The 27,385-nt window shown below is 41.4% G+C and overlaps 1 protein-coding gene across 9 annotated transcripts in view; it reads left to right on the top strand.

The window, feature by feature from the left end:
- ZHX3 (zinc fingers and homeoboxes 3) overlaps positions 1 to 27,385 on the top strand; it is a 126,833-nt gene that overhangs the window by 44,785 nt on the left and 54,663 nt on the right. For 8 of the 9 annotated variants that reach the window (XM_036321896.1, XM_036321894.1, XM_036321889.1 and 5 more), the window contains one exon: positions 21,941 to 22,060. The gene's annotated coding sequence lies outside the window, so the exon portion shown is untranslated. The remainder of the gene's footprint in view (positions 1 to 21,940; positions 22,061 to 27,385) is intronic. The other variant, XM_036321893.1, reaches the window with a different exon arrangement.

Raw genomic sequence — 27,385 nt, 5'->3', positions numbered from 1 at the left:
ATGCAGTGGCTCTCTTGTTGTTTTGTTGATGGTTTCTTTTGCTGTGTAGAAGCTTTTTTATTTTGATGTAGTCTCATTTGTTTATTTTCTCCTTAGTTTCCATTGTTCTAGGAGCTATATCGGTAAAGTTATTTTTAAAGAAAAAACACTATGGGGTTATTTATTAACTATAAACATCTCTCAGATGAAGTAAGTCTGCTATGTCTGTGTAATAGTGGACTACATTTGACCTCCATAATACTCTCTCAAGGGTTTATTGTTATCAGAGTGAGAAATACTTACACACATGAGCTGTACTTTATTGATTCCACAAATGTTTATTTCTGGTGTTCAAACAAAACAGTAGGTTTTCAGACTGTCAGATAGGAAATGACATAGGGTTTTCCAGAATGCCTCCTGATGTGATGCCAACTCCTCTTTGTATGTGGGGGACCTCTGTTAGCCTGAGAACATTGTCACAGGAAGCTGCAATCTGTGTCTTGTGACTTTTGACCCATTGGATTTACTGAGTCTTTCCCACCTTATACAACCTATACATCCTTCCAAGTACTTGAAGACAGCTAACATTTTCCCTTTCGTCTCCCAAGCCCTTCTCTCCAAACTCTGGATACCCAGTTTCTTCAGATGTAACATCCTTCCTTATTCTATATCTTGTGATCCTAATAGATGATCCCAAGGTTTTGTTAGCTTTTTTTGGTGGCTCAGTCTCTTGTTAAACTTATTCTCAGTTGACACTCTTCCTCTTGGAACCCATCTCTAGAGTGGAACTTCAAAAATGTTTTATTTAATGGAATATTTTTATCTCAGTGGTCTTACTTAACAGTAAAACCTTATGACACAATCATGTTTTGGAGTAAGTAATATTTCCACGTTATAGATGTGGAAAACTTGAATCCAAATCTCTTGGCCTTAAATCAGCTCAGTTCTGGTGATCTCTGTGGTGACAGATTGTAGCCAGATATCCCTCACATCTGACATTCTCTGGAGTCCATTCCAGAAAGCCACAGTTCATGGCATTGCTGGGAGAACAGGGGAGGACTGTTCAGAGCTGCTGTGTATTTTTTTTCTTCACATCTATGAACTTGAAGAGACGGGGAAGAGGAGGAAAAAAACTCAACTTGGCACAAATGATGTTAAGTGAGATCAAATAAGGTGAAAAGCAAAATAGAATCCAGAAATTTAGTTTTGCTTTTACTCAAAGTTCATGGGCGGCTACTGTACAAGGTCCTTTTTACTTTCCACAAATGTTAAGCACTTTTCATAACATGAATCTTATTACCTTTTAATTTTGGTTGTTTATGAACTTAAATAGCTTCATAAAAGACAATGAACCAATTGAACATTAAGATCATACTACGTTTTCTTTATTTTACTTCTTCCTAATGTACAAATTATTACACTTACGGATAAAATTATTTTGGTTCCTGGTACATTCATTGTAAAAGTACTTACTGAACAATCAACAGTGAAGTTGAAATTTTAAATTAAAAAAGAGAGGAATCGTAACACTCCAGAAACTAAATATTAAAATTGTCTCTGTTCTTCTAGTTTTTGTTGTATGCATGCATAAATTTTACATGGCTAGAACTGTACAAATTTATACTATCTTGTCATTCTGAGTATTTTTCCATGTTACTATATAGCCTTCATAATTATTTAGTTTGTTAGTTTACCTTTAAATATTCTCCAATTTGTTGGATGTTATTTATTCTTTTCTATGCCACAAAAAGGACTGGCAATTTTGTTGAACATTTAAATGGTTTATTTATTATTTTTCTTTATAAACATTGTCTATTTGCATCTTCATGTATCTAGTTTCTCACCTCCCTCTTTTGTTCTTTCTGGCAAAGGGAAAGGAATTGTTATTTTTTAAGGATAATTTCTCAGAAATAGGATAAGCATCTCCAAAGGTATACAAAAAAACATTAAAATAGTTTTAGGAGTTTCTGAGAGAAGCAAGATTATAATTAAAATGAGTCATTTAGCATAGTTATAGCTTAAAAAGTTAATCTTGCCGAAACCGGTTTGGCTGAGTGGATAGAGCGTCGGCCTGCGGACTGAAAGGTCCCAGGTTCGATTCCGGTCAGGGGCATGTACCTGGGTTGCAGGCATATCCCCAGTAGGAGATGTGCAGGAGGCAGCTGATCGATGTTTCTCTCTCATCGATGTTTCTAACTCTCTATCTCTCTCCCTTCCTCTCTGTAAAAAATCAATAAAATATATTAAAAAAAAAAGTTAATCTTGATTTTTTATTTAAATCCTAAGGTGTGTTTTTGTTTGTTTTTAATCCTTACCTGAGAATATTTTTTTCATTGCTTTACTGAGAGAGCAGAAGGGAGGGGAGGGGGGAGGGAGAGAGAGAGAGAGAGAGAGAGAGAGAGGGAGAGAGAGAGAAACATTGATGTGAGAGACATTGATTGGTTGCCTCCCACATGCCCCCTGCAACCGAGGTATGTGACCTGAAACCCTCTGGTGCACAGGTTGATGCTCTAACCACTGAGCCACTGACCAGGGCTAAATCCTGTTTTAAAAATTATTATTAAAAGAGAAATTGGACATCACTTATCTTTGCACACAAAATTTAACTGAAATCATAAATTACATTAAGTTTTAAAAAATGTGTTCTTGACTAAATAGAACATAGTTTAATTCTGAACAGATCTTGTATTTGCTTTATGATATTGGCCCCTATTATCCTGCAACTCTGTAATATTAGCATTGGCCAGGTAGTCCCCTGGGCTACTCCGTGGGAGGTGGTCATTCCCTTCTGAATCCATTCTGTTCACTTGGGGGACCTGGCCCCTCTTTTATAAAGCTGGAGCCCTCTGGCCAGAGAAGCTCCCCTGTATGGTGCCCTTGCCCTTCCACTTGCTTTTCACCGGCCGTAGTTCTAGTTTCTGGAGCAACAGACAAGCTTCTTCCACTAGTCCGGAGTCTTCAGAAAATCAGAGATCAGTTCTGGTTTTTACTCTTTGTGTCCTTAACTCCTGGTATAGTGCCTGGCACGTAACAGATGCTCAGAAACTAATTTGCAGAATGAACTGTCTTGAGACAATCCTTCAAATGTGTGGATACAACTACAATGTCCCCACTTAGTTGCCTCTTCAGATTTAATGTCCTCCAGTTCAGCCATTTGTCATGATAGACTCTCCAGATCCCTTTCTTCTAGTCATTCTCTCACCATTGTCTGTGACCACAGTTTGCTGTCAGTTACTCTGTTAAAATACAGTGGGACCTTGACTTACGAGTTTAATTCGTTTGGAGACCGAGCTCGTTAACTCAAATTACTCTATAAACTCAATGTAAAAAATTGGCCGAGAGACAGCTGGTATCTCAAAAAACTTGTTAGTCGGGACACTCGTAAGTCAAGGCCCCACTGTATGTGGCCACATTTGCATCCAGCTCTCTAGAAATTATCTGATTAGCAATAATGCATTCAAATGTATATTACTTTTCTTCTTTAGCAAAACCCGGTTACTTGTATCTTTTCACGTGATCTGCTGTCAAGCTGGTCTCTTCCAAGAGATGCTTGTGTAATTTTGTCCTTCTAGATTAATATCATTTGGGATTTGATGAGAGCTCTTCAGTATCCTCATGTTAAGTCGTCAGTATAAATGAGGACTGGGGAGGCCCCTGGAAGAGCCCTGTGTAAATCTCCCTCCAAATTGACAGTAATCCCCTAATCACATGCTTTTCAAACTGTGATGCGCATACAAATTACCTAGGAATTTGGTTAAAATGCAGGTTCTGATTTAATAAGTCTGGATACAGCATGAGATTCCATCTTTCTAACAAGTTGCCAGGTGATGCTGATGCTGTGAGGCCTATGAGGCCATACTTTGAGCAGTAAGGCACAGTTTTTGGGTCCAGTTGTTCATTGGTGCAAACCCTTCAGTGTTTGGATAGCTGTGCTGTCCCATTAGAGCCCCCAACAAATACTGTGTGATACAGGTACTCAGAGCTTCATCTCCTATCTCACTAGGTAAATGAAGAAAGCATGAGTGTTGCAGTTTCACCAGCTTTGAAGTGGTTATAGACCTCTCTGTACATGTTTGATTGACCCTTTATTCCAGCCCAACAAACTGTTATCCAACATAATTGGTATTTTTTCAAGTTTCTTGTCATCTGGACATTGATAAAATGCTCATGTATACTGAGCACTTTTTAAATTATAAATCTGGTGTACTTTTGTATATCGGAAAGTTACCCAAAGAGAAACTAAATACTTAGTTTTTTAAACATTGGCTAGAAAGTGCAGTGTTACTGATAAAATTCTTTTATAAGAAATGTTATGGAGCATCCAATTTTTTTTTGTTCTATTGGAATTTGGAGAAAATGGATGCATTGTTGAAATTACATTCCTAAACTGAAAGATACTCTTGCAGCTGGCTGCCTTTCAGTTATAGATTAGCAAGTGAGTTCTGTAGAACACAGCACAGGGAGGTCATGACCACCTTAACTCCCCTTCCAACCCCCCATCTTCTGATCTTTTAAACAAATTCCACATATCCTAGCATTTCATTTGTAATACTTCAGTATTTAACTTAACATAAATATTTTTATTGAATTATCTATATATATAAAAGCCAAGCAACTGGAATGACCAGAATGACTGGTCACTATGATGTGCACTGTGGAGGCCAACCAGCCCGATCAGGGCCCCGATTGGCCCGCTCAACCTCCTGCGGCCCCTCCCCTGGCCGGACCTGCTCTGTTTCCCCACCCCCCACCCCCTTTTGGGAGTGGGACTGGCCGGCCACCCTCCCAAGTCCCCTCCCCCTGCCCTCCTGGCCCCAATCGGCCCCTGTCTGTGTGGGCCGGCCAGACCCCACCAGTGCACAAATTCATGCACCGGGCCTCTAGTAGTATACGTAAAGAAAAATGAAAAGGTGAAGGGATTAAGCAAACAAACAAAACAGAACTCATAAAAAAGACAATAAATCAAACCAAGTATTATTAGTCTCAGTGAGTTGATTACTTCACCATTGTTCATTAATATGTTTAGATAATTCTAACTCCTAAATACTAAATACTATGTCTTCCAAATATGTTACAAAATTGAGTCCTGTAACTAGACATTAAATTAGGAAATGTCAATCAGAGTAGAAAAACAACAGCAGCAAAAAACTAAGTCTTGACATTGATAATAATAAGGCTTTTAGTTTCAGTGAAAATAATCATGCTCATATTCAATCCAGGTTGAAAAGAATGACTTGGATGTGTTAGCAATCTATAATAATAAAAGTGTAATATGCTAATTAGACCAGACAACCTTCCGGACGAAGCCAGGGCTGCGAGGGAAGCCCATGTCCCAGGTGCCAGAGGGAAGCCGGTGCTGGCAGCCCAGGGAAGGAAGGCCTATTCTTGCATGAATTTCGTGCATCAAGCCTCTAGTGATTAAATAATAGAACTTAAACCCCGTAACTATAGTACCATTAACATATCTAAAAATAGCAACAAGTTTTTTAATATCATCTGATACTCAGTATATTAAAATTTTCCTGATTGCTTAAAATGTATTTTTTCAAAACTCATATTTTAGTTTTAATTGATGGTTTATATAAGAATTACAGGTTTAGAAGATATATTTTTTAACCAATGTTTTATTTCTTTTATAAAACTGCAGCTTTTATGTACTACTTATGCTATGTGCTTGCTAAATTATTAACAAAGAAAATGTAGTAATTTCTATCATGATCATTGCATTTTTGGTTAAAAGAGAAGATATTTTTAAAAATTGCTCCATTCAGCCTTTCCAAACCTGTACTAACTTGGTTTAGTACAAAACCTACTTACAGATGCTGCTGTAGCCTTCCATTTGCAAAGTCATTTGTATTATTCTGGATTTTCCTTCCTCTCATCTATTTCCACATATTCTTAAATTTTATATGAATTCTGTTCTCTGTCTTCCTTGTTTATGTGGGTAGCCCATCTTGAGGTTATGTGACTCCCCTTTCAGTAGTGACAGGAGCACTACATGGGGGGAGAAAAGAACTGGTTTCGGATCTCAGTTCCACGGCTTAACTGCATGACCTGAAGCAGTGTAATGAACTTCCCCAATCATTACTAATATGTTTAATTGCTTTTCAGTGGCCTGCATCAGACAATACCACAAATTGTTCAAAATATCCTAAAGCTCCCCAAACTTGTAGGCAGGGAGGAAGCAAATTATTGGGTCACTGCTTATCTTCCCAAATTACAACTCAGGGAACATTGCCTAAGGAGCCAGGACAGAGGCCCCTAGATGAAGAAAGTGGGAGAGGAGACACAGGAAGGTAAATAACTAATGTTTAGTGAGTGCCTATAACTACTTTTCCACATGCTCATTTGGACCACATAGCTGCCATGGAAATATTATGATCAGAGAAACTTTGGGTCTGCCAGCAAAGCCTAGTGGTTAAGACCAACAGTCTTGCCAATGGATGACCTAAGCCAGGTTTCTTTGCCTCTCTGTCTGATTCCTCATCAATAACATGGAGATAACGGGCATTTGCGTCATAGGGTGTTCGTGAGGATTACATGAAATAAATGTCAGGTGCCAAGCACAATACCTGGTACATAATCATCACTCAATAAAGCAAACTGTAATTTAGCCATCACTTCTTTTTAGACTTAGTCTTTTTAAAGGAAGGCTACGGAGTTTTAGTAACTTAATAACAGAGTTGTGAGGACTGAGTTAGTAGATTGTTCAACAACCATAACAGAAGTTTGTCAAACCTGAGTGTTCCCTTTTCAAACTGGTCCTCTTGAAATGCCCTTATTTATTCCATTGTTGCTTTTGCTAAAAATGTGTTTGGACTTCTTATTGCAGTTTTCAGTCTATAGGTGTGTTTGTTTTCTGTTGTTGACACTATTAACAGATATCCCGTTTCCCCCACTTTGCTCCCCTCCACCCAGCCTCTACCTCCCCTCCCCTGGCCAGTGTGTTTTTGATCAAATTACAACTAGGATAGAGGTGAATAGTTGTTTATTCAACAAACTTTTATTGACCACCTACTATTTGTAAAACATACTGTTGAACACTAGCAATATAGCAGTGAACAAGTAAAGGTCATTTCCCTGTGGCATTTGTAATCTAGGGGCAAAAAAAAGCTTTCATCAGCACCTTGAATTGTGTCAAAAATGTGACAGTACTAAACATAGTTAAAACTACTGAAAGGAAAAATGCAAATTTTGGAATGTTTTGTAGGTATATCCAGTACTTTTATAGGTACAAGATCATATCCTTAATATGTTACCCAAAGGAAGACAGATGCCTTCTTTATGAATAAAATGAGATGTACTGAGGAAGACATCAGTCTATTCAGTTCAATGATGTAATCAGCCCTTTAAATTCAAATTTGGGATAAAACAAGGACCTCCTTTATTTTCCTTCTGTTTGACTGTGACTTTGGAGTCATTCATGAACTTGAATTAGGAAGCACAATTGCATTGAACAACACAATTGACACTACGTTATCATTCACCAGTGACTTACTGATTATTGAAAATGGTTCTATATTCAGTAGTATTAGGTTCTACTAGTTAGCATGTCTAAAAAGCGTGTTGATGTCTTCTTAAAGTTTTGCAAATGTTTATGTCCATTCAACTTAATACCTTAATGTTAAATAATTACAGCTAAATAAACAAAATTATAAAGACCTGAAATTCAAAGGGGTGTAAAGGTAATTTAGGATAGTTGACCTTCCAGTACAGAAATGCTCAATACCTCTGGTGATGGAGAATGTTTAAAGACCACAGGTCATGGGCATATAATATACCAGTAAAGGTGGGAATTTGTCTGCTGTAAGACAAGAGTGGTAGTTATCTATGGGAAACTTTGGGGGCCCTATCTGTAAGAAAAATTTATTTTCCCTCAAATATCATTATGGTCATCTAATACTTGTCTTCTACAGTCCAGTTTTTCTGCCTATGAACCTCCAGTTCATCAACCTTCTGGTAAACTTTGGCATTGGCTGGAGGAATAGCCCCCAATTGTTTTAGTTTTCTAAATTTGCAGTTTCTTAGAGCACACAATTCTAACCATGTATTTATTTAGCAATATTTATTTTTATTTTATTATTTTTAAAAATATATTTTATTGATTTTTTACAGAGAGGAAGGGAGAGAGATAGAGAGTTAGAAACATTGATGAGAGAGGAACATTGATCAGCTGCCTCCTGCACACCCCCTACTGGGGATGTGCCTGCAACTAAGGTACATGCCCTTGACCGGAATCGAACCTGGGACCCTTCAGTCCGCAGGCTGATGCTCTATCCACTGAGCCAAACCGGTTAGGGCTAGCAAATATTTATTAAGTGTCTATTGTGTGCCAGTCGCTGTTCTATATAAAAAGGATGTTAGATGGTAGCACTGAGCAAAGAGTTGATATCGTCATGGAGATTTCAAATTCATGATTGAATGGCTCTAAAGCTGCAGTCAAACATGAAATAAAGGAAATGAACCCGGTCTGAGAGAGATGATCATCCTGGTTTGGGACATGGTGAGCTTGGGAGCACTGCGTCACTCAAGAATAGATATGCTGTGGGTAGGTGCCTCTGTGGTTGAGAGGAAGCTGGATTTGAGGATTGTTGGCATGTAAGGTGGAACTTGCAGCACTTGGAACAGAGGTCAGCATGGGAAAGTGAGTGGTCTGAGAGCAGGAGAGAATCTCAGATGGCCTGATTCTTGGCACCTTGTTAGTACCAAATAAATGTTATGAATTCATTTATTTGATCAACAGCTGTATCCCTTTTCAAGTACTTATGTAATAAGCATTCTTTATTCAGTAATTGTAACATTATGAAGCAAGTCAATTTTCTCATTACTTTGGGGGAACTAACTTTTCTATTACAAATGTTTGAGAAGTGGATTTTTTGTGTAATAACTTTTCTTTTTAAAATTATATAAGTAGCCCTGACCAGTGTGTTAAGTGGTTAGAGCATCGGCCCATGAACCAAAGGATCTCATGTTCATGTCTTGGTCAAGGGCACTGGGTTTCAGGTTTAATTCCTGTGCTAGTGGGTCACGAGCAGGAGGCAACTAATGGATGTGTCTCTCTTAACATAGATGTTTCTCCTCCTTCCCCTCCCGACCTCCCTTTCCACTCTCTCTCTCTAAAAAAATCAATGGAAAAAATATCCTCGGGTGAGGATTAACAAAAAGTTATGTAAGTAACATACGAACATATATATATTTATTAACAGCCAAAATATCTGCAAGTATAGAGAGTTAAGTTTGTCCTTTTTACCTCTCTCCTCACCTTTGTCCCACCCAAGACTTCATTTTCTATGACTTCCCATGTACTGTTTGTAAATAAAATTGTGTTCTGAACAGAGTCTAGTTTAGAGATTGGAGAATGTGATTCCTCATGTTTGTCATTAACTCACAGTGACCATGGATAAGTTATATTAATGTTCATTGACTGACTCCCCAGGAGATGTACTTGCCTTCCCCCACCCCCCTTACTGGTGGGTGAATTGCTTTTTATAGGAAGTCATTCAACTGCATTTAGTAAATAACTGAAGCTCCATATTATGGACTTTTGCAAGCTGTACGATAGCTGGACAGATGCAGGTGAGAGGGGGAGACCACATTTCCAGAGTATAGAACATCATTGACATATGAGTCATGCTTGTGCACACGCATACATGCATGTGCATGTGCACACATACACAAATAGGACATCTACGGAACTGTGAAGTATCTTTGGTGATGCAGTTAATTTTGAGTGTTATAACCTGTACCGGTCTCTAGCTGATCAAAGTAATTATCTTCAGGGAATGTTAATTAGAAGTGGTCATAAGACGCTGTACATTTTGTTCGATTGCTTATTTGCCTGGTTTTACTGCATGTAATGGAACTAGGTTTCTATAGTTTATGTTTGACTATCATTTAGAAGTGGATCTCATTAGAGGCATTTGAAAGCCTAATTCTGTCTAACGAGAAGAGAAGTTATGTGATTGCACTTGGTTTTGGCAGCATATCCTTTGGTTTCCAGACGTTTTGATTTCCAGATTAATTTTCTACATTATGCCTATTTCCTTTCAAGAATTTTTTATTAGCAGTTGTATTGCACTTCACATTCTACTTGATCAATAATTGTCAGGATTTAACTATAAGTTTTTTTTAAAAAATATATTTTATTGATTTTTTACAGAGAAGAAGGGAGAGGGACAGAGAGTTAGAAACATCGATGAGAGAGATCGATCAGCTGCCCCCTGCACGCCCCCCACTTGGGGATGTGCCCGCAACCAGGGTACATGCCCTTGACCGGAATCGAACCTGGGACCCTTGAGTCCGCAGGCTGACGCTCTATCCACTGAGCCAAACCGGTTCCGCTTAACTATAAGTTTTAATAATTTATTTGATCAACACTGTTTCTTGTATCCCAAATTGACTATTTTTTTTTTCAGTCTGCTTAACACTTCTTGTCTATGCCTTTTATTGTGCAAATAAAGCCATGGAATAGTAATTCTTAACTTTTGGGGAGCAGACTGAGATGCCTTGGGGCATCTAATGCAGAATTTCTCAACCTTGGCACTATTGATATTTTGAGCTGGATATACATTGTTGTGAGGGCTGTGTTGTGCATTGTGAGATGTTCAGCAGCATCCCTGGCCTTTACCCACTAGAACCCAGCTCTCTCAGTTGGGACAACCTTAAATGTCTTCAAGGTCCATCCATGTTGTTGCAAATAGCAAGATTTCATTCTTTTATATGGCTGAATAATATTCCATTATAGATATCACATTTTCTTTATTCATTCACTCATCAATGGACACTTAGTTGTTTCCACATCTTGGTTATTATAAGCAATGCTGCAATGAACATGGGGGCGTATATATATTTTTGAGTTAGTGTTTTCATTTTCTTTGGATAAATACCCAGAAGTGGAATTGCTGGATCATATGGTAGTTCTATTTTTAATTTTGGGGGGCATCTCCATATTGTTTTCCATAGTGGCAGCACCAGTTTACATTCATACCAACAGTGCACAAGGGCTCCCTTTTCTCCACATCCTTGCCAATTCTGGTTGTCTGTTGTCTTTTATATAATAGCCATTCTTACAGGTGTGAGGTGATATCTCATTGTGGTTTTGATTTGCATTTCCCTGATGATTAGCGGTGTTGAGCATCTTTTCCTGGACCTGTTGGCCATTTGTATGTTAACTGGTATTTCTAAAAAGCTACTCAGGTGTTTCTGATGTGCATGCAACCTGGGCTGAGAACCCTGGTTGTGTGATCAGAGTGGTAACTGTAGCAGGTTCCCTCAGCACAAGTGGGTACAGGATCACTGGTCCTGCTAAATAGTTGGAATATCCCTCCAGGGTTCTGGGTGTGTGTGTGTGCCTTGTCATTTGTCATGCTATTTCTTCTTCCTTTAGTCCTAGCACTTAGGTGGGTGGTCCCCCACTTTATTATAAAGAGCTGACCGGTGTGGTCAGTGGTTAGAGCATCAGCTTGGGGACCAGGAGTCTCAGGTTCAATTCCCGGTCAAGGGCACATGCCTAGGTTACAGGTTTGATCCCTGGTCCCGATTGGGGCACGTGTGGGAGGCAACCAGTTGATGTGTCTCTCTCACATCGATGTTTCTCCCTCCTCCTTCCTTCCTCTGTCTCCCTCTCCTACCTTCCCTCCCTTTACACCATACTTTTTTATTCTCAATATGTGTTTAAAATATTTAACTTGGATGTTAGAGTAGGAGAAATTTGAGAGAATGCTTTATGTAATTCAGTTTTAAGAATTAAGTGAATACATTGATATAAATTTCTATACTACTTTAAAGAGATTTATCTTTGTTTTGTCTAAAGAAGTATATTTGAGTACTTCAAATATCATTCCTCTTTCTCAAAATATTAGACACAGGTACAGCATGATGGAAAACTGTCTTTTTACCATTTTTATAAACACTTTCAAACTTTATTCATAAAAATTGAGATATAACATACAGCAACATGTGCATGTTTTATTTATTTATTTTAAAATATTTATACTTTTAGGAAGGGAGAAGGAGAGAAAGAGAGAGAGAGAAAGAGAGAGAGAGAGAGAAACATCAATGTGAGATATGAGCCTCCCATATGCACCCCAACCAGGGAGCAAACCTGAAACCTGGGCATGTGCCCTAACTGGAAATTGAGCCTGTGACCTTTTGGTGCATGGAAGGATGCTCAACCAACTGAGCCACACTGGCCAGGGCAAAATGTGCAGATTTTAAATGTATAGTTCAATAAGTTTTATACTCATGTAAACACCACCCAAAGGTAATCTCTATTCTGATTTTTACCATCATAGATTTTTAAAAGAACTTTATATAAAGAATCATATGACATATTCTCTTTTATGTCTACTTTCTTTTGCTCAACATAATTTTGAGATTCACCCATATTGTATTAAAAAGAAACCTACTCTTTCTTTTTAATTCCTGAGTGGTATTTCATTGTATGAATACCACCATTTGTTTATTCATCCTCATGTTTATAGACATGTAGGATGTGCCCAGGTTTGGACTATTTTATTTTATTTTTTTTAAATATTGTTTTATTGATTTCAGAGAGGAAGGGAGAGGGAGAGAGAGAAACATCAATGATGAGCAAGAATCATTGATCAATTGCCTCCTGCACGCCCCCACTGGGGATAGAGCCCACAACCTGGGTATGTGCCCTGACCGGGAATCAAACCATGACCTCCTGGTTCATAGGTTGATGGTCAACCACTGAGTCATGCCAGCCAGGCCAGGTTTGAACTATTTTAAACCCAGGGATGGTTAATTTGTAGCTTTGCTATAAACCCCTTCATGCCCCCCTGCTTCTCTTTTCCTGTGTAATAGTGCTTGCAAATCAGGCATTTGCTGACAGTTAAGGGCTTGTTTCCAGGAGGGAGCTTGTAACCAAGAGCACCACAGAGAGCAGAGAACAAAACTAAAGTGGGTCTGCCAAATCCAGGACAGATGCCTCAGGAGTTCAATGCCTGGGCACAGAGTGGCAAGCCTGCAAATTATGGAAAGCTCCTTTTATAGAAAGAGAAAGAAAGAAAGAAAGAAAGAAAGAAAGAAAGAAAGAAAGAAAGAAAGAAAGAAAGAAAGAAAGAAAGGAGGGAGGGAGGGAGGGAGGGAGGGAGGGAGGGAGGGAGGGAGGGAGGGAAGGAGGGAGGGGGGAGGGGGGAGGGAGGGAGGGAGGGAGGGAGGGAGGGAGGGAGGGAGGGAGGAAAACCTAGAGAAAACTATCACAGCAGTTGTTCAGGGTTACTCAGAATGCTGAGTGCTGATGACAGAGAGTGGGTGGGATGGTTCTTCCCCAGCTGGCTATGCAGTAAGTGTCACCAAGTGCTCATCTGGGCTTCCTTCTGCTGGGCATCTGGGGTAAGGAGCACCAGATAACTTGAAGCATTTGCTATGCAGCCCCTCACTGCTCTTCCAGTACAGGCTACATTAAAAAAAAAACCCATGGCCTCTTTGGGCAGATGTTTTGGTAATTGGAAAAAATACTCCCCCTAGCCTTAAATGGTTGTCATACATTCAGACACTCAGCATATTATCCAAGAGCAGGAATTGTGAGACCCAGGATGTCTCCCTCTGAAACAGAATAGGGTACAGCACCCTCTATATCATTCCCCGTGGAATACATTCCCTTTGTGCTACCACCAGCCAAGGAGAATATGGCCTTTATCCCACCTGTCCCCTGAATCTTGACACAGAGTTCAGGTTTACTGAGTACACAGAGCTGAGGAAGTGTGGAGGGAGAAATACAGCTATTCAGCCAGCATGTTGAAAACACTCTTAGAGGATGGGAAATTGTGTGGGTGCTGAAGACAGGGCCCTCATTAGGCAGTGGCAGGGTTAAAGGAGAGGGTACCCTCTTCACCTGCCATGTTATAAGGGCTTTCCAGTTCTAGAAGAATTTGTGGCAAAGCTCATGTTAAGAGGGAGTCTGTTATGGATGTTACTAGAGGCCCAGTGCATGATTTCATGCACAGGTGGGGTCTGGCTGGCCCGCTCCAATGGGGGCCCATTGAACTGGGCCAGTTGGGGGGAGGGGCCACAGGAGGTTGGCTGGCCGGCCCTGCCCCCAATCAGGGTGGGGAGGGCCTATCAGGGGTGGGTCCGGCCAGGGGAAGGGGCTGCAGGAGGTTGGGTGGGGGAGCCAATTGGGGCCCGGATCAGGTCTGTTGGATGCCGCAATGTGCGTCATAGCCACCGGTTGTTACGGTCGTTCTAGTCATTCCACCATTCCAGTCGCTGACCATTCCAGTCGCTGGGCTTTTATATATATACTAGTAGCCCAGTGCACAAAATTTGTGCACTCGAGGGGGGGTGTCCCTCAGTTATTAAACATTTATTGGCACAGCACTGACCACATTGGTAGTGGTGGTGGTCTTGTCAGAATGTGTTATATTATGCAGATGAAAATCTATTTAAACAGATTTGATGTAGATATTTTCAAAGATGGAAGAATTGTCCCTGTCAACTATTTTAGTTGATTCATATCTTCAGTAATTGTCATCATTGCAAAGTTTTCAGTCCCCATATGGATTGCTGGATATAATAGGCCATGAGCTGTCCCTGTCCTTTGTAGCCTTTGTTACCTTAAGGACTCTAGTTTTCCATTTATATGTTTAAGTACCAACCTTACAGGCTTAAAAATGTAAGCTTTTAACACTGCTCTCTCTGTTCTGTATCCTTTCGATGAAAAGTGGAGTTGGGTTGCAGCACAGGAGAGAAATTCAGAAGGGGAATATTGAAGTAATGACTATAGTAGGAGAAGAGGGAACCTGTTTCCCTGGCCACAGGTGCTGGCGCCCTGGACCACAGGGCTGGTAGCTTCTCCGGGTGGCTGCAGCCTGGGACCTCTGACTGGTAGCTTGTCCATCTCCTGGGCTGCAGCCAGCCCCAGGTGCTGGTGCCTGGACCAAAGGTGGGTGGCTTCTTCTTTTGGGGGCTTCTTCTTCTGTTCTTCCAGGGAGGGTAGTCAGTTAAGTGTCATGCCAAAATAGGTATCACCAATCGCAGAAGGTCACTGATCGCAGAAGCTGGGTGCGAAGCAAGGAAGCCGTGGCCAGGGACTCTGGCGGCAGATGCTTCCCTGACCCGCACCCGGCTTCTGCAATAGCCCCTGCACCTGGCTTCTGCGGTCACCGATCGCAGAAGCTGGGTGCGGGGCAGGGAAGCCACGGCCGGGGAAGCTGGCGGAGGCTGCTTCCCTGCCCATGCACCTGGCTTCTGTGATCGCCCCTGCACCCGACTTCTGCAGTCTCTGTTGCTGTCTGTGTCCACTTCCCTGCCCCACCCCCCAGGCTTCTCTGATCACCCGCTGGTGGCAGGACAAAGGTGGCCTCCAGGGCCGACCTTTGCCCTGCTCCCTGGCTCTTGCCTGCGCCTGGGTTTCTGATCACTGTCTTCCATCCTTCCCCTTTCGCCTCCATCATTTCAAGTATGCAAATTAACTGCCATCTTAGTTGGCAGTTAATTTGCATATCACCCTGATTAGCCAATGGGAAGGGTAGCGAAGTTACAGTTAATTACCGTGTTTGTCTATTATTAGATAGGATATATAGATACCGACCAGCTTTGCTGATAACTACCAAAAGGATCTTCTGATGCTCAGTGGCAGACTCAGCCAACAAGTAGTCCACTCATCACCCTAGGCCAGCTTTCCCCCTCCTTGGACTGTTGTTTGTCTGTTACCTCACTGCATCAGGTTTTTACCTGTTTGTCTTTTGGTCTCCATTTCTCTGTTTTTTTCCTTTCCTCCTTTTTTCTTGCCTTCTTCAACTGTAACTTTCTGGTTAAAAAACAAAACAGACATCAGAACTTTGCATTAGTTAACATTTTCTGCCAAGGCACTGACCCTGAGCAACTGCCAGAAGATATTAGTTTCATTATAGATGACAAAATGCATGGAGTTAGATTTCTTTTTCCCAGGATTTGGTTGTTAGTTGTTTATTTCAACACCAGATGGTATTTTCTGATTAAAGTTATTTATAAGCTTTTTGATTCTTAAAGCTCATTGTTATATTACTGGATCACCTTGGACCATGTGCCCCATGTGTTGAGAGGAGGTATAAGCTGAAACTTTGAAAAGTTGACACCAAACTTAGGAAGTGAAGCAATCACTGCCTCTCAGACTAATAATTTATTGATCTCAAGATGACTTTTAGTTTGGGGGAATATATAATTTCCTTGAAATTGCTAGTTTTATAAAAAGCCACAGTTATTTTTCCTGGGTTACTATGTTGTCTTTAGTTGTAATTTTGATGTGCAAGCAAAGAATAGATTGTGTCCAGTCCAATTTACATTTATAACTTCAAACAATTATACTCTCATAGACTTTAGCAAAAAAAACCCCTCTATATATAAAAGGCTAATATGCTAAGTGTCTTACCCGTCACCATGACACACACTGACCACCAGGGGGCCAACGCTCAACGCAGGAGCTGCCATGACACGCACTGGCCATTTGCAATGCGGACCTGGCGCTAACAAAGCAACACTTGGCTTCCCCCAAGTGGGACACAGGCCCCACCACCACCCCAGAGTGACAGCCCATCAAATCACAGCCAATGCTGCTGAATGCGCAAAATGCGGCCCACAGCCCAGTCCAGCCTGGAAACGGTGGCTGTGGGCGCCGGGTTATGATGTCACGTAGCAACACCCGGCTTCCTCTCCCTAGTGACTAGCCTCCTTGCAGTTTCTTCATCCCAGTTTCTTCAGCCCAGGAACACAACTTGCTTCATAGCCAGGTGGAAACATTTTACACTTTAACCAAATGTCTGTGAAGCGTTTTCCAGTGCCTCATCTCATTTGATCCTCACAGAAGTCCTGGAGTAGGTAGATAGGAGACTTGGTGGAATCCTATTTTCTTTTCATTAGCCAGAAAACGGAGATTTAGAAAGCTTAGAAACTTGACATGACTGAAAAGAAATAAGAAATGGTGGACCTTGAAAATGACTTCAGGTTTTTTCACTGCACAGAATATAGTCAAACACTGCTGCAGTTAAATATTTTACCCCTTGTTCTCTGTACGTGATCTACAGTAATAATCTGCTTGTTGATGTTTACTTCTGTGTTACTTGAAAGAGAAGTTGGGGTGCTTCACTGAGCCGGAAAAAGTTCAGCTACATCAGAAAGCAGGTCTAATTAAGCAAGTTTATTCTATCCTAATATATAAAAACCCTGGGTCCGTCATGACCAGAGGCTCGACCAACTGGAAGTCAGTCCTGCAGTCAGTGCTGGGTTGCTGTGGTGACCAAGCACTGATTGCTGCGGCTGCAGGTGCAGTGACCCAGCACTGACTGCTGAGGGGGCTGCGAATCAGGCCCAGAGAGAGGCCTGAAGAGAGAAGCAGGGTCTGATCCCCAGCCTCTGTGGCAGCTGTTGATCAACTGTTGCCTTTCTCTTTCTCTCCAGCAGCCGCCCTCCATTTCTCTCCAGGCTTCCACTGGGGCTGCTGCTCAGCCCTGCCTTTCTGATCAGACCCCGTTGATAGGCCCAGAGATGCTGACTGGCATGGAAACCGACCTATCAGGACCAAATCTGGGTGAAGTCTGAGGAGCCAATGGCTGCCTAGGAGGCAGAGCTTTTGACACTGACTGGCATAGAAACCAACCAATCAGAACCAAATCCCGGGTGAACTGTGAGGAGCCAATGGCTGCCTAGGAGGTGGAGCTTTTGACACTGACTGGCATAGAAACCGACTAATCAGAACCAAATTGGCCAGCAGAGGAGGGCAGTTGGGGGCAAGATCAGGCCAGCAGGGGAGGGCAGTTAGGGGTGATCAGGCAGGCAGAGGCAGGTAGGGGCGATCAGGCCGGCAGGGGAGGGCCATTGGGGGCGAGATCAGGGCAATTGGGGGAAACCAGGCCAACAGGGGAGGGCAGTTGGGGGGACCAGGCCTGCAGGGGAGGGCAGTTGGGGGTCATCAGGCTGGCAGGGGAGGGCAGTTGGGGGTGACCAGGCTGGCAGGGGAGGGCAGTTGGGGGCCGTCAGGCCAGCAGGGGAGGGCAGTTGGGAGCGAGATCAGGCCTTCAGGGGAGGGCATTTGGGGGTGATCTGTCTGGCAGGAGAGCAGTTAGGTGTTAATCAGGCTAGCAGGGGAGCGGTTAGAGGGTGATCAGGCTGGCAGGCAGATGCAGTTAGGGGCAATCAGGCAGGCAGGCAGGTGAGGAGTTAGGAGCCAGAAGTCCCGGATTGTGAGAGGGATGTCCAACTGCCAGTTTAGGCCCGATCCCTGTGGGCCTAAACCAGCAGTCAGACATCCCCTGAGGGGTCCCAGATTGGAGACGGCTATATATAAAAGGCTAAGTTGACTCACATATGCGCGATACATATAAAGCTCTCGCTGGTGCCAGTCGCATGTGTGTGGTTCAATCTGTCATTGTCAGTCGTGAATTTAGTTGACATTTCTATTTAGAGAAAGGACGAATAGTGATATTAAAATACTTCTAACTAATTTCCTTTCAATGTGCATGAATTCATTCACTGGGCCACTAGTTTATAGAGAAAAGACTTTTAGAGTCTTCCTCCCAGCCCTCCCAATTATGGTTGACACTTTAAGCTCTAGCAGGTGTGTTTGAGCACAGTCTTTGGTAAAGTAGCTAGTGTTTCATAATCAGCTTTAGGAATTTGAATTATATCAGAGATAATTCATGATACCATTCTATGAAGCCTGTTAAACAATTTACTCTTATCATTGAGCATATAAGGCTCATGATAGCAATTCCTCTGCTAGGAACTAAAGATGATGAAAATAAACTATAACCAGGGAAATGTAAGCTCTACCAGAATCCTGGTAGCCTTTATTGCAGAAATGAATAATCTATATAGTATATAAAAGCCTAAACAACCTTTACAACTGGTCAACCAAACGACTGGTTGACCGTTCACTATGATGTCCACTGACCACCAGGGGACAGACACTCAATGCAAGAGCTGCCCCCTGGTGATCAGTGCGCTCCTACAGCCAACCTCCTGTGGCTGGCCAACCTGCCACGGTCCCTCCCCCCAGCTGGCCGGCCAACCTCCTGCAGTCCCACCCCCTCACCAGCCGGCCCCGATAGGGACTGGGCGAGACAGCTCTGATTGCCGGCCAGGCCGAGGAACCCCACCCGTGCATGAATTCATGCACCGGGCCTCTAGTGCCTCTATAAACATCTGTGTACAAGTATTTGTTTGAATACCTGTCTTCAAGGTAGACACAAAAGGTCACATATTGTGTGATTGCATTTACATGAAATATTATGGAAAATAAGTCCATGGAAGCAAAAAACATTAGTGGAATAGGGGATGGTAGTGACTGCTTAATGAATTCAATGGGCGACTAAAATGCTTTGGAGCTAGGTAGAGGTGACAATTGTACAACATTGTGAATGCCACTGAATTGTATACTTTAAAATGGCTAAGTTTATGTTACTTCAATTTTACCTCAATTTTTAAAAATTACATCATAAAGTTTTTGTGATCTCATAAATAACTGTGGCTTTGCTGTCATAGTTACCTTGTGACTGTAGGAACCCATGTGCTTTATAGTATTAGAACATTGGGAAAGTTCTTTCCACCTGTGGGCAGGAAAATTGGAAGATGGCTTATCCCAAGTGGGTTTCTTTTCAAATAACAATTAAGGAATATAGTTTTGTTTTTTTCATTTTTATTTGTAGAAGCTGGTAAAATTTATATCTTGAACAGGCCCTAGGTCTTAAAGTTTGATCTCAACTGATATTGGTTGGTTTCTTCATTTAATTTGAGAAAGCATGTCTAAAATAACTTTATATTGTTTGGAGATGGAACAGATTTTGGTTTTATAAAAATTAAGAGTAAATTTTTTTAAAAAAAGAACCTAGGATATACATATGGTATTGTAGTAAGATTTTTCTGATGATTTGCTATGCTGCACTGCTAGAGATTTTTGTGACTATCTAAAACTATCACAAATACTTTTTATTGTCAGTGGAATTGATGTCAGAAATAAAAATTCAAGAAAAAGAAAATCCTGTTTTAGATCAATCAAGCAGAGCTTGTGCAAAAGCTAAAAACCTTAGTTTCTTTTTTTTTTTTTAATCTTACACCTGTTTTTTTGAAGGAGGGACTTTAGGTTAGATTCTGGCAAAAGGTCTGAGATTGAGAAGAACTTCTTACTCAGAAGGGTAGAACTGTTTTGTCAATATGATCATGAAGCTTTTCTTTATGAGTAAAGTTGATGCTTCTCCCCTCCCCTCCCCGCGTCCTGCTTCTGCCCCAGTGTTATATGTGGACTCATTCCTCCTGCAGAAGTATCTGTGCTGTCTTGCACACTCCCACCTGGTTCCTCTTAGGATCCACAATATGCCATCCAGACTAAGAGTTTGTAGACTTGAAGCCAACAAAGCTAATTGGTTTCTAGTGGATTGAACCCACAGCTTCTGGCATCATTAGCATCATGCCCCAATCACCTGAACTAGAGAGTAAAAGAATAAATGCCTTGCTTGAGCCAGGGCCTTGTGACTTTAAAGTTAGAAGGAAATTAGTAAGCGTAGCAAGCTGTCTGGAATAAATCTAATAAGCTAAAGTAGTGGGTGAATGTGAGTATTCAGCTTATAATAGTTATTGCTTCTGATTTCCATAAAATTATGGTTTCCTTTTTGTGATGTGCACTGGATAATTTTTTAAAATAAGAAGGTCAGTCTTTAAGTTGTGGAGAGTTAAAAGTTTTTCAATAAAGTATTAATTAGGAAAAATTTCCAACGAGAGCTAATTCTACTAGACATTGAGCTATTATACAATGGCAGCAGTAAAGTGAAATAGGTGGACGAGACTGCAGCTTACACTGCTTACATTTGCCCAAGAACCTCTGCCTGTGAACAGCGCTTAGTGAATTTCCTTGCACAATTTACTTAAGCTTTCTGTGCCTTAATTTTCCCATCTGGACAATCTGAATACTAGAATCTACCTCATAGGGTTGTTATAAAGGTAGAATTAGTCAATTTAGTTAAAGCTCTTTAGAGCAGTGCCTGACAGAATCAGAACTAGCTATGTATATGTTAAAGAAGTAAGAATGATGGTGAAAGATAAGTAGGAGCTACTTGGTGAGGGGTGCTTTTTTGAGGGGCAAACTTGTTTACATTTACAGATACTCATAGTTCTGACCCTTTCTGGTGTACCAATGCATTGTTCTGTTTGAAAGTCTAAGATCCTCTGGCATATTCTCTTTAAGGCCATTATACTGCTAGTGGACATTTCAACCAAAGAAAATGCGTTGGAAAAGAAGTAAAGAACTCAAAAGAATTGGTTTTTACTGTTTCCTAAGTAATTATAAGATCACATGAAGCATCTCTGGTGGGTTTTTTTTAAAAAAAAAAAACATAGTTACTGTCTTATTTTTTATTCCAAGAGTTATACTGTGTGTTCTTCATTGGCCCTGGGCAGAAGGTGAAAACGTAGGGGTAAGAGTCAGAAACAAAGATAAAGATAACATAGTTTTTGGCCTATAACACACAACCTAGAACATTGTAGCACCTCTAGATTCCATGCCAGGAAAACCCTAGAGCTTTGAATGGAAAAGTGGTGAAAAAGAACATATCCTTGAAGGTGCGCAGCCTTGAAGTTGTAAAGCCACATGTCAGTTAATTTTATCATTTCTGCTAAGCCATCTCAAATTTAGCTAGGAGGGAGAGAGGGAAACTCATTGGTGCAGAGTGTTAAAATTACAGATTTTAATGAATCATCTTGTTCTGATCTATTATAAGAGACAATTGACTTTGCCTTATTTCCATTTATTTTTCAGTTTCTACTAGCATTTTAAGTAGTTTTAACTGTCTAGTTTGTATTTTAATGACCTCTTTTTACTCTCTCCACCACCTTGGCTTATCTGTTTGTGTGTAGTTCTGGTGAAAATGAATTAGGAAAAGAGATTGATGAGATTGGATAACTCAGCTTCCTAGAATATACTTGATCTTTTTTCTCATGGAGTGATGATATGCTGCTTCTTTTACAGAACTGAATTGCAACTGCAGAAGCAACAACAAGTGAACCTTTAAAGATGCACACGGGACTGTATAAAGTGAAGAGAGATACTGAAGAAACCAATGAAGTAAGAAAAAAGTATATTTCCCAGGTAAATAGTATGCTTCTGAATTTTAGCACAGTTCTTGCTATAATATTTGCCATAATATTTAGTCCTTGTTTTGCTGTTAAACTTTTTGTTACTTTATCCTCCTTCCATTTTTATTGCTGAGCGCTTTGACCACATGATTTGTTTTGAATTAGCCTAAAAATCTGTATTAAATATGCAATTTATATGATTTCTCGGATCACCTAGGAACCTGTTACGTCTTAGGTTGACAGTTGGGTATTATAGAGGTAGAGTTGTGTCTCTATGATATGCAGAGTTAGTCCAAGGTCAACTTTAAATCTGAATGTAGAACTTATACCTTTGTTTTATTAAATAACTGCCTTGAAAAACTAGAACACTAATTTGAACACTAGTTTTTCAAGTTACATTCTACGAGATGGGCAGCAATGCTCTCAGAAACAGTAAACATTTTTTTCAATGCTAAATTTAATGCTGAAAACAAAGCAGACTGGCTAATCAATCAATGTAAATAGACATAGCCTTCACTTTATGAAGTAGATGTGCCCTAACAAAATTTTATTATTATTAATTTAGTTGGGAACTCAATTTATTCTGTTATTCAGCACTCACAAGATTCAGGTGTTTTTGTTGTTGTTAATATTTTTAAATAAAGGAAATCCATTACATAACTTTTCATTATAACATTAAGAGCTCTTTTCCAGTATTCTGAGTAGAAATTTGGGGAAAGAAAGTGGAGGAAATTGAGTCAGAGTCATTGGTGGTAATAGTGCTGGAAGCTTGTGCACAGCATCCTGACTTAGACATGGCAACTCCTCCACAAGCCTGGTGCCACCCAGCCCATGGGATATTCTAGCTTCTGGAACTTTCTGCCTTATGGTGGATTACAGTAGGGCTGCTGTTGAATATATGATGTATTCCAGCTTGCTCATTCTTTAACTGAGTTGGCAGCTTGAATTAAAAAGTATTTCATGGCTTTGTATATTAGTCCTCTAAACTAAAAATAACAGAAGACAAGTTTATTTGCAAGAAAATATTTACACACATTTTCTAAGGCTCATTATCATACTGAGTCCTGCCCAAAATCTCCTCCCAAATAGCCACATGGTTCCTGTCCTCCTCCTCCTTCAGGCTTCTGCTGTGGGGGCAAAGTTAATGGGAAGGAGAAAGCCAGTTTTCTGTTATATCAGTGTCTATACCTAGTATCTTGCCTAGCTCCACCTTACCTCATTTTTCTCATTCCACTTCTATCAAGTATGATATTTTATTTATTCTCACATCATGCTTTTTCTGTTTCACCTTTAAGATATTTGTAGATTAATCTTTCACTTTTCAAGGTACTTACCATTTAATTCAGCAATTGCATTTTTTCTAGGAATATATCTCACATATAAGCTCATGCAGATGTGCAGGTAATTCTGTATCCCCTCAGCCTCTATTAAATACTCATGCATGCCTCCTGTCTCATAGCACTTGGACAGAGACATCACTCTTGCTGGCATCATTCTGTCATGTCCATAGGTTATGTCTGCCTCCATAGGCAGCAACTCCTGCCAGTGTCTTGTGATCCTTCCAAAGTTTTGGTTTTTCCTTTCAAGTATCTAATTCCTTTCTTTTTAAAAAAGTTCATCTAGGTTTTGTTGTTGTTTGTTTCTCAAGATTATTTAGTTGTGTGTTTATTTTTTTTAATGTTTTTGTCAATATTTAAAGCTTGTCCTCCTGTTCAACCAATCTTGAAGATTCTATAATTTACTTATGTGTGAATTTATCATCTTTAATTTATGGTTGATAGTGCAATTGTTATGTTTTCTGTATATAATTCATTTCTTAATTTTTGTATTTCCTGTCTCTTTTCTGTTATAAGGAATGTTTTTTCCTTCCTTTTCACTTTAAAACAAATTTTAAATGTGAACAAACTTTTGAATTCTCTCAGTGCTAAACATTTGTTTCTACATTTATTTACTATTATTAAAGCAAAACCAGGAATTCCCTTTCCTTGCATATATGGAAATTCAGTTACTCTCTCTTTTGGCATCCACTCTTCCTATTCCTTATTTACCCCCATTATTTTTTCCTTTCATGTTTTACATGTGTTCTATGAAGTGTATCAATTCTTGTTAGTATCAGCCTGTTAGTCATAAGTATTCTGCTACTTATGATTCATTTAACAATCACCAAGGCCTCACGCCAAGCTGAACTGATACTGAGCTAGGTGCAGGAGATACAAAGAAAAAGACAGTCTGTCCCTGCCTTCAAGGTCCCCTTTCTGGTGAAGAGGTGGCCTGCATGCAGATCAACAATGGCAAAATCTATGTGACATGTTAGGTGTCCTGGAGACACAGAGGCAGGGAGGGAGGAGGGAGTGATGTTTATTGAGTAAGCGAAGGCATCCTGGGAGCTGAGTGTTACTGTTACCAGTAAGGCGTTGTGAGATAATGGATAAGCCTGAAGATACCCAAGTTCATTGCCCTAGTTCAGTGGTCGGCAAACTCATTAGTCAACAGAGCCAAATATCAACAGTACAACGATTGAAATTTCTTTTGAGAGCCAAATTTTTTAAACTTAAACTATATAGGTAGGTACATTGTTATTAACTTATTAGGGTACTCCTAAGGCTTAGGAAGAGCCACACTCAAGGGGCCAAAGAGCCGCATGTGGCTCGCGAGCCGCAGTTTGCCGACCACGGCCCTAGTTCATCAAACTAAAGGTGCCAAGTGGTTGGAGATGAGACTGGACAAAGGGATATTGGGGCCTGATGGTCAAGTGCCTTGAATGCCTGGCCAACAAGTTTGAGTTAGTATCCTGTGGGCTGCACCGCAAAGGCTTTAAAGCAGCTGTGGCAGTCATCCAGGTGAGAGACAATGGGAATTTGAATAAGGTGGTAGCAACGGTGATGGAGAAGTGGCAGATGAGGTGTTTTTTGAGGCAGAATGTAAAAAATTCTAGTGTCTGACTCAAATGAGATTGGGAGTTTTTAAGGAGTTCAACAATGAACAATTTTCACCTTGGCCCAGATGTGGCATCTGGAGTTGCAGGTGTCCACTGGGAGACCTCACCTTCCCCGTGGCAGTGTTCAGCTGGCTTTTCTTAAATATAGGCCATACAATTTTTATTTCTTCCTTACTGAATAATTCTTCCAAAAAGTGTTATTTAATTTTGCTCATCCCATCTGCAAATAACAGATGCTGACCAATCAATATGCAAAATTAAGTAACTTGCCTGAAGTGCATGGACTGAGATTTAATTAAGCCCATGGTGTCTGACTCCAAGTGGTATTAAAAAGAAAAGGTTCACTGGAATATGTGTGTGTGTGTGTGTGTGTGTGTCCTGACCAGGTTTGGGAAATTCTCACCCATTATCTTTTTAAATACAGTAGGTCCTTGGGTTATGTTGGAGATCCGTTCCTATGGCGTGACATAATGCGATTTTCGCCCTAAGTCGGAACTGCCTACATAAGCACCTATGTCTCTCACATGGAGCACATACACAGCAGTAATGAAGTGAAACAGTAAAAAAATTTAAAAGAAAGATAACAATTCCAGACCTTTACTTGTGGTAAATAAATAATGAAAAACATAAAGTACATATGTACATACATCGAAATGACGGAACTTTTTTTTTATAAATAAACTAGTGGCCCAGTGCATGAAATTCATGCATATTAAAAGGGAATTAATTAGAGGAACTATTTTAATATTGCTATTTGCCCTTTCTCTATAATAGAAGTGTCAGAGATGAAAGAAAATTAGTAAAATGTATATGAAAATCTTCCTCCTGTCAGAGTCTGGGGCGTGCTGCAGGACCCAGAGCAAGTCCCTGCCCACCCATGGCTCCTCAAAATCACGTGAGACCCAGACCCAGCTGGCCCCACCCCCACTGGGTGAGATCCAGAATTGGCTGGCCCCACCCTTGTCAAGCCCCGCCGGATGGGGGTGCAGCCTCTGGTCCCCTTGGTGTACGCCAGGCAGGGGCGCAGCCTCAGGTCCCCCAGCGCACCCTCAGGACCCCTGGCCCAGTGTTCCCCGTCAAGCCCCACCGGACGGAGGGTGCGGCCTAAGGTTCCCCAGGCCAGAGCATGGGGTGCGGCCTGAAGTCCCCCAGCCTGGATTGGAGTCAGGGGCACACCTTGAGTTCCCCCGTCAAGCCCTGCCGGGTGGGGGATGAGGCCTGAGATCCCCTGTCAAGCCCCACTGGGTGGGGGGCACAGCCTCAAGTCCCCTGGCCCAGGGCTGGGTGGGGGGCGCAGCCTCAGGTCCTCCAGCGCTGGGGTGGGGGGCACGGCCTTAGGTTCCCTGTGAAGCCCCACTGGGCAGGGTTGCGGCCTCAGGTCCCCCGGCCCAGTGCTGGGGTGGGGGGTGTGGCCTGAGAGTCCCCATCAAGCCCTGCTGGGCGGGGGGCATAGCCTGAGGTCCCCCAGCCTGGTGCCAGGGCGGGGAGTGCGGCCTGAGGTCCCCCGTCAAGCCCTGCTATGCGGGGGGGCACAGCCTGGGGTCCCCCATCAAGCTCTGCTGGGCGGGGGGCGTGGCCTGAGGGCCCTGTCAAGCCCCACTGGGCGGGGCGCACAGCCTCAGGTCCCCTGCCCTGGCCGAGTGCCATGCAGCCTCTGGTCCCTGCTGATTGCTCGTTAAGGCTCGTTACAGGAACTTGGCCTCCGCTGTGGGTGCAGTCATCTTGTGTTATGGAAACCGCCTCTGCTGTGGGTGCCGCCATCTTTGTGATGGTGTGACAGTCAATTTGCATATTCCCTATTTATTAGATAGGATGGGAGATGGTGATCTAATCACAAAACGATGTACTTTGAGTCCTACGTAACCCAAAGACTGTCTGTACTCTTTCATCCCCTCTCTTTCTACTTTCCTTCTGGGACTCTAATGATGTGTTGTTGTCTCACAAGTGCCTGAGGCTCTGTTAATTTATTTTCAGTCTACTCTCTTTTGTTCATATTGGATAAGTGTTATTGATCTATCTTCAAGTTCACTTTCTGTCCTTGGTCATCTCCACTCCATCTAGCAAGTTGGTTTTTAAAAAATATATTTTTTTATTGATTTTAGAGACAAGAAGGGAGAGAGAGATAAAAACATCAATCGTGGAGCCTGCAACCTGGGAATCGAACCCTGACTTCCTGGTTCATGGATTTATGCTCAACCACTGAGCCATTCTGGCTGGGCCATTTAGCAAGTTTTTATTTCTCTTATTGTATCATTCAGTTCTATAATTTTCACTTGGTTCTTTTTCATAACTTCTGTTTCTTTGATAGGATTTTCTATTTTGTCATTTGATTCAAGAGAATTTGTAGTTACTTGTTGCAACATTTTTAAGATGGTTACTCTAATATCTTTTGTAAGCTAA

The sequence above is a fragment of the Myotis myotis genome, unplaced genomic scaffold (genome assembly GCF_014108235.1).
Source record: "Myotis myotis isolate mMyoMyo1 unplaced genomic scaffold, mMyoMyo1.p scaffold_m19_p_9, whole genome shotgun sequence".
Lineage (NCBI taxonomy): Eukaryota > Metazoa > Chordata > Mammalia > Chiroptera > Vespertilionidae > Myotis > Myotis myotis.
Note: the sequence above shows the minus strand (reverse complement) of the source record. Positions and strands in the feature narration are given on the sequence as shown.